Raw genomic sequence first — 6388 nt, 5'->3', positions numbered from 1 at the left:
TGAAAGAATGCAATAAGAAAAAGTTGGGAAACAGGTTCCCTGAGCTCACGCTCTACAGGGGGAGACCAACGTTAAAATGAACTAGAGATCCGTACGTAAGTATTGTTGGGCTGAGGGTTGGATCAAGTGTTTAAACGGTACAGGTTCAAGTACAGAGGTGACACAGAAGAGAGGGGAGGAAGGGGAAATGAGCTGAGTCTCTTGGAGATGTGATTTTACTGAGGCTTTGAAGGAGGGGAGAGTGGTTGGTGGCTTGTAGGATATGAAAGGGAAGGAAATTCCAGGCCGGAGGGAGGTTATAGGCCGGGGGTCGGTGACAAGATAGAAGAGATGGAAATACCGTGACTATGTTGGCTTTGTAACTTGATGGGTCAAAATAAGTTGAGCGGCACCTGAGTACTGAGTGGCTGTAAATATAATAATAATAATGTTGGTATTTGTTAAGCGCTTACTATGTGCCGAGCACTGTTCTAAGCACTGGGGTAGATACAGGGTAGTCAGGTTGTCCCATGTGAGGCTCACAGTTAATCCCCATTTTACAGATGAGGTAACTGAGGGACAGAGAAGTGAAGTGACTTGCCCAAAGCTACACAGCTGACAAGTGGCAGAGCCAGTATTCGAACTCATGACCTCTGACTCCCAAGCCCGGGCTCTTTCCACTGAGCCACGCTGCTTCTCTATATTCCTTACCAGTGTCTTCCATTTAAGGAACACTAGGTTTGATTAGCTAAGGATTGCCCTACTCAAATCTCACAGCTGATGGGGGAAAAAATAAGTGAAAATATGACACTCCTTCATACTGACCCAAACAATACCAGCTTTGTGTTGAAGTGTGGTATTCGCCTATCTGTGTCTCAGTTCAACCCACTAGGAGGGAAACCAAAGTTGGCTTATGCAGACAAAGAATCAAGGTTTAGGAGTTAAGGTGAGTAAGCTTGTTTTGGGATTGTGTAAAAAGCTTCCTATCGTGGAAACACAGTTGTGTGGGTCTTGCATTAGTCCCTTTCATTTCGGAACGTCCCCTCAGAGCTGTTCTGCCTCTAAGCCGGTTCGATTACCTCATAACTATCATGTTTCAGTGAACAAGAATATCCCCGTAGGAGTGGTAGGATAACAAGGGGTGGAGTGCGATGGAGCTTTAGGCTGGACTCCATTTTTTCTGGCCACGCTGTCATTTACTCAGAGTGAGCACATCCTATATCCTCTCCCAGACTTCTTTGTTCATCCTGTACAGGTGTCTGCCTTCTTAGGGAACTTGGCATGTCAAGGTCTCAAGACAGGATGAGGTTATCCCTCCCTCAGTAGGTCATGACACTGGCCAACTTAGTGGTATTTGCCCACCTGACTTCTGTAATGCAATTAAAAAAAAATTCCCCAGTGGAAGCTCTTCATGGGCAGGGAATGTGTCTGTTTTTGTATTGTACTCCTCGAAGCGTTCAATACAGTGCGGTACACACAGTAAGCGCTCAATAAATACGATTGAATGATTGAATGAAATTGCTGTCTTAGCGTACGTATCACGTATCGAACATCGCTCGGGTCAGAGACCTGTCCGAGGACAACGAGATCTCTTCGCCGAGTGGCCTCAGTCGGTGCGGACCATCCATCATCGCCTGGGTCGGGGCCCTACTCGCGGCGCTAAGATCCCTCCAGATCAATAAGATTTCGCCACTGAGAGGCCCCGAAGTGGAGCAGACCATCGACCATTGCCTGAGCCAGAGACCTGCCCGAGAACACTGAGATCTCTCCGCCGAGCGGCCACAGCTGATACAAACCATCTAAGATTGCTAGGATAGAGACCTTCCCGACGGCACTGAGATCTCTTCACTGAGAGGCAACAGTCGTGCAGGGCGCTGCTGGTGGAAATCTAGATTCCAGGCCCACCTTGTTCACCTCAAGTTCAGTTCACTCTTACATTCTTTAACTCTGCCCTCTCCGTCTGGCAAAATTATTTCTCCATCCTTATTGATACCCATACCCATTGCCTTCCCCAGTTGTTCCAGACATTTAACTCCCTCCTCAGACCCCATGTTCCCCTGGCTCCCCCATCTCCCGCCCCTAGTGACCTGACAGCCTACTTTATTGAAAAACTGAAACTATCAGGCCTGTTCTCCTTAAAATCTCCCCTTCTCCTCTGCGGTCTCTCTGATCTCCTGGGCCTAACTCCACTCTACCCTCTTTCCCACCAGTAACTCAAGAGGAGATCTCATGCCTTAGCTCAAAACCCAGCCCTCCACTTTCTCATCTGACCCTATCCCTTTGCACCTTATCAAAGCACTGCCCTCTCCCTTTTTCCCTCCCTGATTGCCATCTTCAGCTGTTTGCTCTCCAGTGGCCTCTTCCTCACTACTTTCAAACCTGCCCGTGACTCCTTTATCCTAAAAAAGCCCTCCCTTGACCCCACGGCTCCCTCCAGTTATCGTCCCATCTCCCTCCTACCATTCCTCTCCAAACTCCTTGATTGAGTCATCTATACCCGCTGTTTCAAATTCCTCTCCTCCAATCCTCTCCTTGACCCCTCCGATCTGACTTCCTTCCTCTTCACTCCACAGAACCCGTCCTCTCAAAGGTCACCAGTGGTCTCTCTGCCAAATCCAGTGATCCTAATCCTTCTTGACCTCCCATTAATTTATTCAATCGTATTTATTGAGCACTTTCTATGTGCAGAGCACTGTGCTAAGTGCTTGAGAGAGTGTAATAGAACAATAAACAAATTCTCTGCACACAATGAGCTTACAGTCTGATGGGAGATAACAGATGTTAATATAAAGTAAATTGCAGGTATGTATGGAAGTTTTGTGGGGCTGGGAGTGGGGAAGAGCAAAGGGAGTAAGGGTGATGTAGAAGGGAGTGGGAGAAGAAGGTGGGGGGGGGGTTAGGGAAGGCCTCCTGGAGGAGATGTGCCATCAATAAGGTTTTGAAGTGGGGGAGAGTAATTATTAGATTTGAGGAGGGAGGGTGTTCCAGGCCAGAGGCAGGACATGGGCAAAGGATCGGTGGTGAGATCGGCGAGATTGAGGCACAGTAAGAAGGTTAGCTTTAGAGGAGTGAAATGTGCAGGCTGGATTGTAGTAGGAGAGAAGCAAAGTGAGGAAGGAGGGGGCAAGGTGGTGGAATGCTTTAAAGTCAATGGTGAGGAGTTTTTGTTTGATGTGGAGGTGAATGGGCAATCACTGGAGTTTTTGGAGGAGCGGGGCCTGACGTGTCCTGAACGTTTTTGTAGAAAAATGATCCGGGCATCAGAATGAAGTGTGGACTGGGGTGGCAGGAGGCTGGGTGGTCAGCAAGGAGGCTGATGCAGTAGTCCGGGTGGAATAGGATGTGATTGTATTAACCTGGTAGCAGTTGCGATGAGGAAACGACAGATTTTAGCGATGTTGTGAAGGTGGGACCAACAGGATTTAATGATGGATTGAATATGTGGATTGAATGAGAGAGCGGAGTCAAGGATAGCACCAAGGTTACTGGCTTGTGAGACAGGAAGGATGGTGGTGCCGTCTACACTGATGTGAAAGTCAGAGGGAGGACAGGGTTTGGGTGAGAAGATAGGAGTTCTATTTTGGACATATTAAGCTTGAGGTGAAAGGAGGACATCCAAATAGACATGTCTCGAAGGCAAGAGGAAATGCGAGACTGCAGAGAGGGAGACAGATGAGGGCTGGAGATGTAGATTTGGGTGTCATCCACATAAAGGTTGTATTTGAAACCACGGTAGCAAATGAGTTCTCCAAGGGGATTCAGAACTGAATCTTGAGGGACCTGCCCAATTATGGGATGGGAGGGAGAGGACGAGTCCATGAAGAAGACTGAGAATGAACGGCCAGAGATAATCCAGAGTTTAGCAGTGCCCCAGCATGAAGTACAGTGCCTCCAATGCTTAGTACAGTGCCTGGCATGTAGTAAATGCTTAACAAATGCCGTAATTATTATTATTATTAATTACTGAGAGAAGAACCAGGAGAGGAAAGCGTCAGTGAAGTCAAGATTGGATAATATTTCCAGGAGGAGGGGGTGGTCCACAATGTCGAAGGCAGCTGAGAGGTCAAGGAGGATTAGGATGGAGTAGAGGCCATTGAATTTGGCAAGAAGGTCATTGGCGACTTTTGAGAGGGCAGTTTCTGTGGACTGAAGGAGACGGAGGCCAGATTGGAGGGTATCAAAGAGAGAACTGGAGGAGAGGAATTTGAGACAGTGGGTGTAGACGACTCACTCAAGGAATTTGGAGTGGAATGGTAGGGGGAAGACGGGGCGATAACCGGAGGGAGCTGAGGGGTCAAGGGTTGTGTTATTTAGGATAGAGGAGACTTGGACATGTTTGAAAGCAGTGGGGAAGAAGCCATTAGAGAGCGAACAGTTGAAGATGGTTGTTAGGGAAGGAAGAAGGAAGAAGGGAAGAGGTGAGAGTTTTGATAAGGTGCGAAGGAATGAAGTCGGATGAGCAAGTCTAGGGGGTGGATTTTGAGAGGAAACAGGAGATCTTTAGAGTTATTACTGGAAAGGATGGGAGAGTAGAAGAGGGGACTGGAAGGAGGAGGGACTGAGGAGGGGCAGGGGCTATTTTAGGGAGTTCACACTTGATAGTGTCAATTTTTCTTGGGAAAGCAGGCGGCCAGCTCATTGGGGGCTAGGAATGGGGAAGGTGGGGAGACAGGGAGCCTGAGGAGGGAATTAAATGTCTGGAGCAACTGGTGAGGGCGATGGGCATGGGTTTCAATAAGGCTGGAGAAATAATTTTGCCAGGCAGAGGAGAGGGCAGAGTTATAGCATGCAGGGATAAACTAAAAGTGGACCAAGTCAGCCTGATACTTAGTTTTCCGCCAGCAGCATTCTATGGCTTGAGCACAGGAGCAAAGGAACTGGGCAGGTGATCCAGGGCTGTGGGTTGGTACGAGTTCAACAAAGAGCTAAGGGAGCGAGTGAGTTGAGTTCGGAAGCGAGCATCTATTTGGTCACCATGGAGGATAGTTTGGGTATGGACGCTTAGTGGGGCATGGTGAGTTGAGAAAATTGGAAGGGATCAAAAATCGGAGGTCTCTGGGGGCGAATAATACAAATTTATGGACAGGAGGTGAGTGGGAGAGGAGGCAAATGGGGAGGTTGTGGTCAGATGGATTTCAAAGTTGGTGAGGGTAGAGATTGTGCAGGGGTTAGAGATGATGAGATCCAGTCTTTGTCCAGGTTGTGAGTGAGCGAGGTGGGGTGGAGCAGGAGATTAGCGGAGTTGAGAAGGTGGTCAGCAGAAGGGTCATCAGGAACATCTATATGGATATCCAAGTCCCTAAGGATCAGTGTGGGTGTGGAGAGAGAAAGAATGTGAGAAAGGGATCAAAATGGTTAAAGAAGTTGGAGGTGGGACCTGGAGGATGGTAGATCTGAATCTGGAGTGGGTGGTAGAAGGAGATTGATCTGGGCTTCAAAGGAAGGGAAAGAAAAGGAAAGGGGAGGTGGGATGGTGCGAAAGCGGCACTGGAGTGTGTGAAGGAAGCCGACATCTCCTTTCCTAGTGAGTCTGGGGGAGTGGGAGAAGATGAGACCCCCTCTGGAGAGAGCAGTAGGGGAGACCGTGTCATCTGGGGAGAGCCAGGTTTCAGTGATGGCGAGGAGGAGGAGGAGTGACTGAGTCAGGACCAGGTCAAGGATGAAGGGAAGCTTCCCCATGATGGAGTGGAGCTTCCACGGGTCACACTTGGCAGAAGCTGTGGAGAGGGGAGGAGGGGAGGGAAGGGGTGGGAAGGGTTTGGATGGGAGTGAGTTGACAGGGGCTGGTGTGGGAGGGAGGGGTCTGAGGGGTGGCACTGGGACACAGGGATTACAGGGATGGGGAGGAGGGGAGGGGTGGGAGCGGCTCAAGGGGAGGGGAAGAGTTGAGTGTCAGAGGGAGTGGGGGCAGTGAGGTGGAAGGAGAGGACTGGGATGGGCTGACAGGAAGGGGGGTTGGAGGGTCATGGTGGGATCACTGAGGCAAAGGACAGCAATAACAACTTAATCTGGTGATACCCAGAGGAGACGGTTGAATTATTCGTGGGTGGTTGAGAGTGAAAAGACCGCGGCTAGGGGAGCCCTGAGACGATGAATGGTTGAATCACCCCTGGAGCATGGAGAGTGAAGAGTCCAGCGTTTATGGGAACCCTGAGGTGATGGTTGAATTGTCCTTGGGGCTTTGGGAGTGAAGAGGCCAGTGAGTAGAAGTAAACAGGCTAGGTTGGGCAGAGTAGGTGTGAAGTCAGGCAGCTTTTGAAATGTAATAATGTATGAATCTGGGCCTTGGTCACCTGGGGATTAGGCCAGGCCACCACACCTTGATCTGACCACAGGGAAAGAGGGAAGATGAGGAAAATGTCCACTTCTTGGCTGCAGCAGATCTGGACCGCAATGTCCTGTAATCCCG

The sequence above is a fragment of the Ornithorhynchus anatinus genome, chromosome 4 (assembly GCF_004115215.2).
Source record: "Ornithorhynchus anatinus isolate Pmale09 chromosome 4, mOrnAna1.pri.v4, whole genome shotgun sequence".
In the NCBI taxonomy this organism is placed as follows: Eukaryota; Metazoa; Chordata; class Mammalia; order Monotremata; family Ornithorhynchidae; genus Ornithorhynchus; species Ornithorhynchus anatinus.
This window is presented reverse-complemented; position numbering follows the sequence as displayed.